The sequence below is a fragment of the Alexandromys fortis genome, unplaced genomic scaffold, assembly GCF_014885135.2.
Source record: "Alexandromys fortis isolate MF-2015 unplaced genomic scaffold, M_Fortis_MF-2015_v1.1 scaffold_141, whole genome shotgun sequence".
NCBI classification, from domain to species: domain Eukaryota; kingdom Metazoa; phylum Chordata; class Mammalia; order Rodentia; family Cricetidae; genus Alexandromys; species Alexandromys fortis.
In genome coordinates, this window is record NW_026068060.1 from 2,220,646 (window position 1) to 2,236,180 (window position 15,535).

Here is a 15,535-nt window from a genome sequence, read left to right on the forward strand (position 1 = left end):
AGTCTGAGGGGCAGTCAGGGTTCCCTGCCCTGTGGAAAGTCCAAAGTCCTCCCCGCTCCATCCTGGTCTAGGAAGGTGGACATCCAAACTGGCTAGGCTCCCACAAAGCCAGAACATGAAGTAGGATCAAAACCCAGTGGCATTGTCCTTGGCTTCTCAGCAGCCCTCATATTTCAGAGATTCTGCTGTGGCTACATTGTCTCAAGCTTCACCTGTCTGTGACTTCTTCAATCCTGTGGTTTCCAGTGCAAATAAAGGAGCATCTTCACTATTGGCAACTCTTAGACTCTTGTAGTGTCAGAGCTCAGCTGCTATCCATGATCTCTAAACTCTGAGATTATTATGCTGCCCAAACAATGGACAGATGGGAGATTTATACATTCACCAATTTGATGATCCTGCTTGAGATACAGCTTTGTTACTGTCAGGACCACATAGAGTTTGTGATGACACTTAGCAAGTACTTCCCGCAATATTTTTTGCCATACTTGTCCTAGTTTCTAAATAAGAGCTGATTTTTAAGCTCAATAAAACAGCATCAGTTGTCCCAGTAAAGAAAAATTACGGTCTCTTGTTAATGAAGGCAGATTCTTTAGCCTCCCTTAAATTGAAACTTTTATATGTAATAGAAAATATCACATAAATAGCCTCAATGGAATCTTTTCCCTTTGAAGATTTTTTCCATCAAGTTCACTGCTCTCAACAGTGTCTTCCAGTTCCCACAAGTCATTAAGTTCTGAACACTCAAAGACATTTTCAACCAAAATTTCTAAAATTCTTCACAGTCTTTCCACAGCGTAGCCAGGTATTTTACCACAATAGTCCCTCTGGCACTAATTTCTGTTATATTTTGATTTCTCTTGCTATTTCAAAGCCCTTGATCAAAAGCAATTTGTGGAGAAAATGGTTTATTTGGCTGATAGTTTACACCACCTGAGGAAGCCAAGATAGGAACCTGCTTAGAGGCAGGAACTGAAGCAGAGACCTTAAAGTAATGTGCTAATGACTTGTTCAGTTGGAGTACTTCTACTAAAGGGTTTATTGAGTCTACCTTTTTATAAAACCAAGGACCACTTGCCAAGGGCCATTACCAGCAGAGTACATCAGTCATGCCCACATCAAGCGTTATTTAATAAAGTGTTTTGCTGCCTTACCAACAGATCGATCAGATAAAGGTATTTTCTTAACTGATGTTTCCTTTCTTCAGATGACCCTAACTGCATCAAGAAGAAACAAACAAGCAAACAAAATGTTAATCAGCACATCTATCTGGAAATTCTCCCTCATCACTTAAATTGTCCAGTAAATTTCTATCATAGTTCAAATTAAACTAAAACTAAAAGTAAAAGTAACCTTTCAACTTTTGTTTTGGGAAATAAATATGACACTTAAGATTTGAGTATTGAGCATAATACAAAAATGATCACGTTTCTCAAATTATCTGCTTATTTAAAATACTGCTATAAATAACATAATAATGGTAAATAATGGATATGGTTAAATAGGTATTCATTTTCACGTTTCCAAGTGATGCTTTTGGAAATAATGTAAAAAGAAGTATTTTGCATGAAGCAGGCTATAGGAAACAATTTAAAAATCATGTTTAATCTTAAATTGCAAGAAATGTACAACCAACTCATTCTTCAATAATTCATTAACCTGGTATGTAAAGTTACAGTCAAATTACTAAATTTAAAATTATATAAAATACCATAATAAATAATAATGCTCAATTAGATCTTGCTATAAAATGTAAGCAAAAAAAGTTTAAAATAGTTTTAATTATTTAAAAATTTATTTATTATTTTTTTATTTCATTTTATATTCCAACCTCAGTTTTCCTTCCCATCTTCCTCACCCCAACTACCACCCATCCACTTTTCCCAATGGGTAAGGACTCTGATGGGTAATCAACAAACTATGGCATATTAAGTTGAGGCAGGACCAAGTCCCTCCCCGCCCCTCCCCCCATTAAGTCTGAGCATGGCATCCTACCACAGGGATTAGTCTCCAACTAGCTATCTCATGTACCAAGAATAGATCCTGGTCCTACTTCTAGTGATCCCTAAGGTAGTCCAAGCTTCAGTACTGTCTCTCAAATATGGAGGATCTAGCTCCATTCCATGGAGGCTCCGCAGCAGTCAGTCTAGAGTTCGTGATTTTCCATGAACTTGGTTCAGCTGTCTCTGTAGATTTTTCTTTGATGATCTTACCCTCCCTTGCTCATATATTCCCTCGTCCCTCTCTTCAACTGATATTCTGGAGCTTGGCCTGGTGCTTGGTTATGGATCGGGTTCTATCAGTTATTGGATGAAGTCTATATAATGATAGTTGGGGTATTAACCAATCTAATTACAGAGGAAAGCCAATTCAGGTACCTTCTCTACTGTTGCTGGGATACTTAACTCTGGTCATTCTTGTGTGTTCTTGAAAATTTCCTTAGCACAAAGCTTCTCCCTAACTCCATAGTGACTGTCTCTATCAATCTATCTCTTTCTTTGCTCTCCTCCTCCTTCCCTCCTGCTCAACAATCCTGTACCATCTTTTCTTAACCACCTCTCATTTCTCCAGGTTATCCAGGAGATCTCATCTAACTCCCCTTCCCAGGGATATCCATGTGTTCCTCTTATGGTCCTCCATGATACCTAGCTTCTCTGGAGTTATGGATTATAATCTGGTTATCATTTGCTTTACTTCTAATATAGATTTATGAGTAAATACATACAATGTTTGTTTTTCTGAATCTGTTTCTTCACTCAGGAGGTTTTTTCCTAGTTCTATCCATTTGCCTGCATATTTTATGGTTCCACTATTTTTTTAAAGCAGAGTAATACCTCATTGTTTAAATGTACCACATTTTCAATATCCAATATCCGGTGCAGGGTTTTCTAGGTTCTGGATGTTATAAATAATGCTGCTATGAACATTCTTGAGGAAGTATCCTTGTGATATGACTGAATATCCTTTGGGTATATGCCCAAAAGTGGTATGTCTGGATCTTGAGTTAGACTGATTCCTAATTTTCTGAGAACCCATCATGCTGATTTTCAAAATGGCTATAAAACTGTGCACTCTCACCAGCAGTGAAGGAGTGTTCCCCTGACTTCACATCCTCTTCCCAATATGCTGTCCTCACTGATATAATATAGTATAAAAGCCCCAGGTTAAAGCAAACTTACCACTTAATTTGTTTGTGCCTCTGTGTGTAGGCAACTTGTTATAAACCTAAATAGAAATTATCCAAATAGCTTTTAACTATATAAACCACTTACCCATATAAAATGTGCTTATGACTCTTTTGTTTGTGAAGCCTAAGGCTTCATGTATACTGCTTGAGACTTCCTAAGAAGTGACTTATATGAAATATAAATTGGGATTATTTTTTTCTTCTCCATTCAGTTTTTAATTCTTCACTATACTATACTGAACACCTATCTTGGTGTCTTTAGGTACATTCTGAGATAATAAATGCAAAGTAGAATCAGTACGACCACATATAGCCTGGGTTTACATTAAATTTCACATCTTATATATTTGAAAAGCAAGAAAAAAATCACAATTTCTAATTTAATACAACAAGTAAAAGCTATTGTATAGTTTCAGATTCCTTTAGTCTAAACACTTATGTGACAGAAACAGGTAGATCTCTGAGTTTGAGGTCATTTTTATCTGTAGAGTGAAGTCTACTTTATAGTCATCTACATATCTACATACTACGTTTCTGAAGAAAAAAATGTTGAGTTGTGTCTAGTGGGATTCTTCCAAATAGAGGACACTGTGTCCAAAATATTAACTTAACTTTACAATGGAGATTTTAGGATGGAAATAGAGAGCAACACAATACCAAAAATATTGTAGAACAATTAAAGCAAGGTAGCTAGTTAGGAAAGAGCCCATGCTGAAAGTAGAGAAAATGAGATATTTCAGTGGTGCATGCCCAGAGAGAAAAACTTGAACTTTAACCTGAGCCCACAGACATTTAACAGTTTCAGAATTGGCTGAAAATTAAGCAATTGGAGTGACAGATACCACCCAAAACCCTGACCCCCATAAGGTCATTTATCAAGACATGGCCCTAGGAAGTGGCCTATGACACTATGTCCCCATGACTCCAGGTGGTAGCACCTACCACCCAGATGTTGATGCTCAGAGCCTTGTTGCTTCATGGTGTGTGTGTTTGGGGGGGGGGGGACTGTCAGAGTGGTCTTCGCTACCATCAGGGCCATAGCCCATTTTAGCCCAGGGGTCATTGGCTTCATGTTGGGCTGAACCTGTCATGCCCTTCACTGGACCTGGATATAGCATGGACCTCAGACATTGAAATGGTCCAAGGTAGCTGAACAGACCCTGGTCATCCTCATTTCTATTAGTGATAATAGGAGCCCTGGACTTCAAATCTGACCCTGGCTACTATAGTTCCCTGGGTCCAGACATGTCCCTCTATGCCAAATCTTGCCTGGAAAACACCCTGACCCTGGATGACAGCCCTGGTTTCTCAGATCAGGATGTCCCTTGAAACATCATGGTCCTGGAATACCCTTATGGCTACAAGCTGTGGTCCAGATCCTAGGCATCTGTTGCCTTTGGTAGAAACATGAGCCATGGATATCAATACAGACCTTGGCTGTGGTAGGATCATGGACACAGACATGGACCTATGCAGGAACCCAGTTCCAGATGTCACCATGGTCCCAGGTGGAAGCACAGGTCATTAAGACCACCATGTCCCCTATAACAGCATGACCCTCAGACACTAACATGGCCCCAGGTATCAGACTAGATACTCAGCATTATCACTGTCTTTGATGGTCTCAGTAACCATAGACATTAACACAGACCTTGGATAATGTAGCAGGGCCACAGATCTAGACATAGCCCTTGGTATCAGCCCTAGTCCAAAAGATACCATGACCATAGTTTACAGTCTTGGTAAACCAAATCAGCCTGGCACCAGCAGTTGCATAGCCCTTGGACATCAACACGGATATCCACATGGGCTCTGGTAGAAACATAGGTCAGGATTAGGGGCATCAACATAGATATCAGCTCAAGGAAAGACTATGGACCCAGACATGGTCCTTGGCAGCAGCCCAGGCCAGGTTGTCACCATGAATCTAGGTGGTTGTGCAAGCCACACAGGTTGGCATGGCTTCTATGGCAGCTCAACCCCCAACACCAATGTGGCCCAGACCACAGGCCCCTGTATGACCCCCAGTGACAACCGGAACAAAGGATATCAACACAGTCCTCCTTTGCTACTTCTGGGTCCTCGACAATGATCTGGCCCTTATATGATGTGGGGTTCTGTTGACAGAGGTTTCTGTCCTGCCTGGTCCTCTAGCCATTCAATCCCAAAGAAATGCACAGAGGCCTATATTAATTATAAACTGATTGTCCTATTAGTTCAGGCTTCTGATTAATTCTTATAACTTATATTAGCCCATAATTCTTGTCTGTGTTAACCACATAGCTTGGTACCATTTTTGGTGAAACAGTCAAATCTTGATTCCTCTCTGTCTCAATGATGGCAGACTCTCTGGTTCTCATTGCCCTACCTCCACTTCCTTCCAGTTGGCCTACCTGCATATACTTCCTGCCTGGCTATTGGCCAATCAGTATTTTATTAAAATACAATTGACCTGGTACAGAACATTGTCCCACAGCAGGATTCCTCTCTAAAAGGTATGAATATGTTTTATTATCATTGGCTAATAAAGAAGTTGCTTTGGCCTATGACAGGGCAGAATAACGCCGGGAAAGAAATCTGAACAGAGATATAAAGAAAGAGTAACTGGAGTCAGAGACACCTTGTAGCTGCCTAAGGAAATAGATGCTGGATTTTTACCAGTAAGCCACAGCCTCAAACTGACACATATACATTAACAGAAATAGGTTAATTCAAGATGTAAGAGACAGTTAAAAATATTTCTGAGTCATTGACCAGTATTGTAATTAATATAGTTTCTGTGTCATTATTTTGGTCTGAGCAGTCAGGTAATGAATGAACTATCTCTGCCAATACTTATATACTCTTACTGTATTGGAAGAACTTCTATTCAGGAACACATGGAGTATGAAGACAAAGATATTGATGACCATGATATGCTACAGGCAACATCTGATATAAGTATGTTATGATTTAGTTATTAATGTGAAGGTTTGAAATTAAAAAAAGTATATAAATATGGTTAAAATAGATCTATAGAATATATTTCAGTGTAAAATCATATAGAGCATTTGTGCTTTGAATAATTTGTTAAGAACACTTTCTTCTGCTGTGTAGTACTCCACTGTATAAATGCCCAGGCAAATGGATGGAGCTATAAAACATGTTTTATGTAAACCACAAGGTCAGAAACAAACTGTGACGCAAAGAAAAAGAACTCAGAGAAGTAGTACCTTTACAAATCCCTCCTACAGTTTCACAAGAAGATAAATATCAGGGACAGAGATTATGAAAAGAAAGTAAGAAATTAAGAACTGGCTCTTATTCCTGGGGATCGTAGATCAATTGAAGATCACTTGCTTGGGATATCTAAGGTCTAGATTCAATCCTTGACAGTGGGAAAAAGTGTGTTGTAATCTTTTGATAACAGAATTAGACACTTGGTTTAAATTTTACTTTAAAAAATAGGTCCTCATCTATTAATACCGGGAGCATTGCACATAATCTGACAAATTTTTAGGTCTCCTGGCATGTGGGCATCTGTTTTATCATAAGTATTCAGAGTTTTTGTACAGGCATTTCATAATGGGTATATCGGCAGTCCTCATGAACAATGAAACTGTTTATACTGATAAATGTTCTAAAACTCAGTAGTGAAATTTCTAACTTAGATGTTAGAAATTTAATTAGTATCTAATTACATGTGTCAGATTAATACTTGGCTAAATTATAAATATTACTCATTATGTATGACAGACATTTTCCTGGCAAATTATTCCATAAACTATTTTTCTTCTATAACTCAACTGCCTAAAATATATTCTCTTAAAATTAAATGATTAAAACTATTATTAGCACGATACACTCGAAAGTAAAGTGCAAAAACCATAAGTGACAGATGGTAGTATCTGTCATATTAACATAACCTGCTGAAAGTGTAAGGCATCCAATTTAGCAGTCTAGAAAATTGAAATAAAAACAATAATTAAGGTCTAATCGTCTAAGACACCCTTCTCAAGTAATAACACATAAGTACGTAAATTAAAAAATTTAAAATAGCACTCTAGTTTGTTTAGAGATAAGTTGTTAAAGTTTGACAAAATTTTAATTGGTTTTTAAAATACTCCATGTGCATTTATTCAAATTCACAAGAGAGATCTCTGGTACATCTGTGTTTTAAATCATCTGCCATAGGCAGTTTTTTTTTTTTTTTACCATGTTAATGATGGAGAAGATGTGGAGGTATTAGTTTGGCTGTCATCTCTTAGAAACATGCTCTTTTCTGAGCAGAAAATAGAGTGTTATTGGATCTGACAGAGAAAGGAGTGGGGAATTACGGGAAATACATGGAGGGAAAACTGTATTTGAAATATATTGTTTGAAAGAAGAATTTGTTTTTAATTAATTAAAGAAAAATAATTACATATTGATAGGAAATAAACTCAAGTGATCTATAACACGCAGCATCTTAATTGAAAAAGATCATATCGTGTATTTTTTTAAAAATGTAATAAAAATGGGTATTGTACTCTCACAAGTAATGATAACAGCAAACAAGACTTAATTATTCTAAAACATGTAGAAATTTGAACATTCTATGCATTATAAATGCAAACATCTTTATGTCTCACATTAAATAATGCTAATAAGCTTAAATTATTTGGTACGAGATTTTAGAAAATAGACTAATTCTTAGAATTTTGAAAGAATATATGTGTGTATATTATTTATAGTATATTATATATATTTGTAATATTTTATATATATATATATGATTTAAAGTTCTAAACAACAATGTTCTAGATGAGATCCATTTGAGTGACATATGAATAGTTCTTGAGATCAAAGGCCATTTTATCCAAAGATAAAATGGATCAATAGAACATATTAATAAAATTCAAATTGTCTTTAGCAAACAGAGACCATGTGACATGCAATATACATAATTTTGAAGCATTAGACTACTAACCAAATAAAGCATTAGTTACTTTTTCTGTTGTTGTGATATACCTTTGCAAAATCTCACAGTTCAAGGCCACAGTCCTATATGGCAAGGGAAAGCATAATAAAAAGAGCTTTAGGCATCTGGTGACATTGCTTGTGTTCTCCTATTTTATATATATATATATATAAGTATATATATATATAAGCATGAATATATATATATATATATGCTAGGACTGCAACCCATGAGATGGCACTGCCTGAGTCAAGGTAGGTTTTCCCAAATCAAGTGTCCTAATTTATGTACTTCTTCACAGTTGAGAAACTAGGAAAATCTAGGCAAAACCTCCCACAGATATGTATCAAGGCTGATAAACTATATTCTATATTTTGTCAAACTGGAAATCAGGATTAACTATAATCAATAGGTAAACACATTTTCATTTAAGGACTGTGGCAATGATTTTATAACACACTGGATACTTTCTTGTGTTCTCGTCCATTTTACTTTACAGGCAGTTATGGAATTCTAGATAAGTTTGATTTCATTTATTTATAATTAATGGAATAATTTTAAGAGCCCTGGTTTTAGCTCTTTTGAATAATTTGATAGAATTTTGAAGGGAATTCATCAAGTCCTATACTTTTCTTTGTTGGGAGATGGTTTATTAATGTTAAAATCCTGTTGTGGAACATGACTTTGTTGAAGAAGTTTCTTTCTTCTTCACTTGATTTTGGGAAGTCTAGGGTTGATGGGGAACCTCCTTCAGTCAATGGCCTTTGGGATGCTGTACAGGTTGGGACATGACTTTTGAGTTCCCCCAAAATCCGCCATTCTGCCCAGCTCTGTTCTCTTCTTTGCTCCATACCTTGAGGTTGGACCCTAGTTCCTGTTCCATGAGTTTTCCCCCTTAACAAAGAAAAGCCTTAAAATTTTGGAGACAGCTTGGGTATGTTTGACTCACGTTTTCCCCTTTTTTTAGCATTCAGCTTTATCTGGTGCCCAACCCAACATGGGGACAAGACAATGCTTCCTGATGCCCAGGCACCCCTGCAGTGCTACACTTGCCAACTTGGCATATTCCCCTCCAGCAGCTGGAGACCCAACCACTGCCTTTCTCATTTGTCCCATTTAATTGGTTCCATCTCTAACTTGTCACTGCCTCACCAGCCAGTGATTCGTGCAGTGTACACAGTCTGTGATTCCCAAATGACAGAAAGCTTTGAATTTTCTCCTTATTCTAGTCACCAACTCTGGGAATCACTTTGGTCATCCTTAAGAACTGCTCTTGTTCAGGATGCTTGTACATTGTATACAGTTTGAGATCATTGTCCTCATTTACTACACAGTTATTTAAAAATTGTTTAATATTCTGATATAAAGTTTTAGTCTTTTTTGACACCAATTGCAGCATGATTTATTTGACAAGATGCGCACTTTTGATATGGACTCAGTAACCACGGTTTCCTTCACTCAGCAGTACAGGACCAGGGTACAAGGGCTCAAAGATAAGACAGACAAATTCTCCCCATGAGCCAACAGGGAAGCAAGGGGCAAAGGGAGCCTCTTTCCTTCTTCCTTCCCTATCGCTCTGGGCTTCAGTTCGCTACTCTCTTGGGAAGGAACTGAGCAGGGATACCTGGGGACAGTGTGCATCACAGCCTGAAGTGGGTTAGGGCTGGCATTGTCCACCAAAATACCTGGCTGGACCATTCAATTTCTCCTCACCCGGGCCCTACGATCTGCCAACTGTTCCAGTCCCCCTGTGGGTACAGTTAAAAAATACAAAAGCGGATCCGATGCGGGACAATGCGCAAAGAGAGAAGGGACCGAGTTTCTGCAGTCTCTTAGCCACAGCCCCCAATGACAGGAGTGGCTGAGGTCAGGGTGTGCTGAGCAATTCTGGAAATCTCTTTTCGTCCAGAGAGGATGAGCAGCGTTGTCACTAAGCTTAGGAAAGGTGGGGTTGATGAAAGAGGAGCAGAGACTTAGAAGGGTAGGACCAGAGGCGTGCGGGGATGGGGTAGGGTGGGAGGTAGGTAGGGTGGGGTGAGGTGCTTTACCCTGTCCCTCAGCCAGTCAGAAGCAGGTGGCTGGTGCCTATGGGAAGCCAGTGGGGAAGAGGTTGAGCGGCTGGCTCTTGTTGGTAGGGAGCGGAAATCTGTAGCCATCAAAGTTCCTTGGGATGCTGCCACTGGTGGAGCCCGAGCTGTTACTCGGAGTCTCGATGCTCCCCTCTCGCTGAAGTTCTGTTCCAGATCCTACAGCATCGCGGCTTGGTGACTCAGCCATGGCATCTGCAAGCCGTTCCCGGAGACCCTCCTCTGTGTGCTCCATGGAGGACATGTGTGGCAGGCCAAAGCACTCAGGCCAGCTCCCACACACCTCCAGCAGTGCCACGCTCCTGTCGAAGATACCGGAGGCAGCATCAATCACCGTGGAAACTCCCCTGCGATCTGAGTCTGGACGGGATGACCCTGGCATGCTGGCTGGGACAGAGCGGACCGGCTGGATTCTGAGACTGTTGAGATCTAGATCATCTGTATCGAAATCCAAGAGCGGCTGTGGTGTGTCGCTCGGCCCGTGAGACTGCAACACGGACGAACTAGATGATATGACCGTGGTCTGGCCTGAGGGGTGGATGGTTTTAAACTGGAACTGGGGACCCATCCACAGGCGTCTGTGGGGTCCAGTGTGTGTTACAATTTCAACCTGGGAAAGCCATTCTTCATCTTCCTGTCCACTATAGTCAGAGGCTAAGCTGTCATGGGACCCATGTCTAGTAATGGGTCCAGGACTTCCAGGGGGAAGCAAGCCAGCAAGCAGGAGCTGGTAGTAGTGCACAGCTTCTGCTGTGAGGTTCGCGTTAAACAGTGGCTGCAGCTCGTTCCACTGAGGAGTCCTAACAAGTGTCCAGCTGGCACCAGGTGATGTCATCATCTCCAGCGGTGTGTCGTCACTGATCTTGGGAGCAGTACTGAGCGGCCTGGGCTCAATCGTGTGCTCTACTAAGGTTCCATAGCAGCTGATGATGTACAGAGATTCAACTACAACTTGTTTGGACTGATCTTTTTCCCGTTTCAGACCTGCATTGTTTGCAAACCATGACCTGGAGGTCCCGAACACTGCAGCGACGCAAAACTCGCCACCCATCCATTTGCTCGGTGAAATTTGTGGAGGTGGTTTAACTTTGCCAGTCCATTTGGTGATGGTCCCCAACGTCATTGGCTACTTGATTTATGCTAGAGGGGTCACTACCATCAGGCTCGGGAAGGGAGAAAGTAGGGGGTTGCCAGGATTGTTGTTGGTGAAGAGTCTTGGCTGTTCAGCTTCCCATGCAGCGGGAGCCAGAAGGACTGCTGGATAAGCCTGGAACCGGACTACAGCGGCCGCCTTGCTTAGATATCAGTTCTTGCTTAATCTCATCCAGCCCAGCACTTTTCTGGAAACGACTCGTGAGATTCACTACTCGTGGTGACATGTGTGTGCGGACACAAGGTTTGCCACCATAGGGATTGATGGGGAAAACGTGGGAAGTACCACGGAGGGTACTGACCACCACCCAGCGACAATCATGGCTGAAACAGATGTCCTGTAAGGCATAGATCATCTGGTTATAGAAAATAAACAACGAAGAGCCTGGTCAACAAGAAGTGCCACTGGTAGCATGTAGCCATAAGTTAAAAGTAGCAGCCTGACATGAGTGGATGTAGGGAAGCCTGGCTACCCATGGTTGAAATAGAGAAACCGTAGTTTGAAAAACATACACAGGATTGTGAGGAAAACGCACATGTGGTATGGTAATATGGGAAATTTTAACAGAGAGATAATTTTTATTCAACAGTGACTTACAATTAAAATAAAACAATATCAAAATAAATTATTTCTGAACTTATTACAGGATCATCTAAGACTGAGTAAACTCTAGTTAGAAAAAAATATTCAATTTTTAACAAAACTGAACCAAAATGGAGGCCAAGTAGCTGAAGAGTATAAAGAGAATTGCAACAGTATCTACAGAAAGATATTAAATAGGGCAAAATCAGGTGATCAAAATTGTTTTATAATTTGTTTTATTTTTAAGATAATTCATATAAAACATGAAAAAATACAATCAGTTATAAAAATTAATGACAGTGGATCATATCTGGGTATCAGAGAAACTTCAACACTCCTGGCACAATTTAATAGAGATTTAAAGTATTAGGCATACAAACTTTGTAGAAACAAAATCATCAGTCTAACTCAACAATGAAGCTTGTGAGCAACAATAATGACTAGCTTTGTGAGATATGCTCACTGGTACAATAGTAGTAGGAATACTCTAGGAGTAACCAACAGCATTCTGATTACATTTAAGGTATGGTTCACATTGAGATATATTATTTACTCAAGACTATAACTATAAAGACAGTAGTTTTTAGGAGAGAACTACTAATATTATTATGCAGAATTAACACAATATTAAACCAGTATATAATTATCTATTATTATACCAACACATACAGCCACTATCAACCCTCATCAGAGAAACTACTGTTTGAAGTAAATGATGATTATTGCAGAGACACACAACTGACAAAAGTGCAAATAAGAGGCTAAAAATATTCAATCTTTAATAGAAAATATAAGTTTTACTTGGCTTTTATGTTGATTCATGCACCATGACCAAAAAGTAGGAAAGGGTTTATTTGGTTTACACTTTCATATTGCTGACCATCATTGAAAGAATTCAGGACAGGAAGTCAAACATTGCATAGACTTGGAGGTAGGAAATAATACAGAAGGAAAGGAAGAGTGCTCAGCCTGCATTTTTATAGAACCAAGATCCACCAGCACAGAAATGGAACCACCCACAATGATATGGGCCCTCACCCAACAAACATTAATTAAGAACGTTCATCCAGTGAAGGAGGGAGATAGAGCCAGAGAGACCCCAAATGGGAGCATTGGACTGAGCTCCCAAGGTCCGGTTGAAAAGCAGAAGGAGGGAGAAGATGAGCAAGGAAGTCAGGAACATGAGAGCTTGGTCTACCCACTGAGACAGTGTGTCTGAGCAAATAGGAGCTCACCAAATCCAACTGGACTGGGACTGAGTGAGCATGGGATCAAACTGGACCCTCTGAATGTGACTGACAATTCTGGCAGACTGAGAACCCAATGATAATGGCACTGAGATTTGTCTCTACTGCATGTACTGGCTTTTTGGGATCCTATTCTATTTGGATGCATACCTTCCTAAGCCTGGATGGAGAGGGGAAGGTTTTGCCCTCTCTTAGGACGGAGGGGGAGAGGGGAAGGGAAAGTGGGGGAGCGAGAGGGAAGTGGGAGGAGAGGAAGTGGAACTTTTGATTGGTATTATTTAGAAAGCAATTTTAAAAAAGAAGAAAAAGAAAATGTCTTACAGCCAGATCTTATGGAGGAATTCTCTCCTTTCAAATAACTCCAGATTAAGCAGCACAACTTGAACTATCAACTTGAAACACAAATACATCATTATTAAGCCACAACGGTTCTTTTCATATTCATCACCAGAATTGCACATCAAAAATATACATAACATAGATTTGTCGACTCACACCTCTAATCCAATAGCAGAGGTATAGAGATCACTGTGAATTTGAGGTCAACCAGATATAAAAAGGCAGTATAGGACAGCCACAACAATAAAAACAATGAAAAGCTAACACAAATAACTTTAAAATTCCCACAGTACTTACAAATTCAAAGACAATATATTTTCAGTCGCTTTAAAATATCTAATCTCTCTAAACTCTCTTTAAAAATATCTAATCTCTCTAAATTCTCCTTAAAAATATCTAATCTCTGTAAACCCCAAAATCTCTTTTAAAGTTTAAAGCTGTTCAATGGTAGGTTTCTGTAAAACCAAAATTAGATTAAATCATTCTTATTTCAATATGTAAAAACAAGGTCATAGTCCCAGTCAAATAAAAGAAGACACAAATTCCTCCAACTGTAAAAGCAACATAATGTCCAATGTCTGAAATCCACTCATTATCTTCTGTGTTTCTACAAAACTTCTGGGATCCTCTGATGCACCTTGGATGCATGCTCACCATTAACCTATCACAGGCTCTCTTCATAGTGTTAAGCCTCAATATTTCTGCATGACCACTTCAATACTTTGTCTTCAACTGCTACTGACATGGCATTTTTGACAATACCCTCTCCTGGCCTCTCACAGTGTCTTACAGAATACTTGAGCAAACTTGCCTGCCAAAAGAACCTGATTATTTCCTTTGTGGTTAATAGCTAGGAAGAACAAGTTAGGTGAGACTTCTGAGGTAAAAAGTGGAGCTCAGGAAGAATCTAGGCATGAGAGACACAAGGGAGATGGAGAACAAGGTGGACATAGAGAGTGGAAGAGATGAAAAGGCCATGTGACAGAACATAGATTAACAGAAAGAGGTTCATTTAAATTATAACAGCTACATTGGAAAAAATCTAAGCTAAAGGACAAACTTTATAATTAATAAGAAGTCTCCATGTCATCATCTGGGGAATCGTGGTTCAAAGAAAGTCCAGCTACAAACAGTTCCAAGCCTTATTTATTCTTCATCACCCTTCATGCATTCAAAACTGATACAAAGACTCTCCCACTACTAAGTTTTACTGCTAGTTGGAAGTAAAACCAAGGTTGTCTGTGGAACATAGATTTTGTTGGCGACTCTCAGGAAACATTTCCTAGAAAACTTCACTTCAATGAATTTTAACCAATTAACCAGCATTAAGTACCCCACGAAAGGCAAATATTTTGCTTTAATAGTTATACTATTTTGTTAATCATAGCTTTTTCTTCATCTCCAGATAACCAGAACGACATAATCTTAAATCAAAATATCAAACATGATAGTCTTCAAACTTTGCTCTGAAATTTCACAAGCCAGGCATCCATTTTTTTACCCTGCTTTCAACTTTATCTTCCAATCTCCTAAAGAACATTCCACTGAGCTCTTAACACTCAATAGCCTTTCTAATCCAAAGTTCTAATGTGCTTTCAACCCCCACAACAAATCATGATGTGATCCATCAAATCAATATCCAACTCCTGGTACCAACTTGTCAGTTAATTTTTCTATTTTTTGCAATGAAACAGCATTAAAAAGAAACATGTTAGGGAGAAAAGGGTTTATTTGGTTTATACTTCTATATTCAAAGGAAATCAAACAGTGCAGATACCTGAAAGTAAGAGCTGAAGCAGAAGTCATGGAGGGGTGGTGCTTACTGTCTTGCTCATCATGACTTGTTTAGCCTGATTTCTTGTAGAACTCAGGGCCACAAGCCCAGAGATGGGAAAAAAAATCACCATGTGCTAGACCCTCCTCCATCAATCACTAATTAAATAAATGCCATATAACCAGATACTTTGGCAGTATTTTCTTAATTGAGATTCTGTCTTTTTA

General features: G+C 39.2%; 1 pseudogene; it reads right to left on the reverse strand.

Moving 5' to 3' along the window:
• Positions 1–10,211: 10,211 nt before the first annotated feature.
• On the reverse strand, positions 10,212–11,721 carry LOC126487422 (BCAS3 microtubule associated cell migration factor-like; annotated as a pseudogene).
• Positions 11,722–15,535: the final 3,814 nt, after the last annotated feature.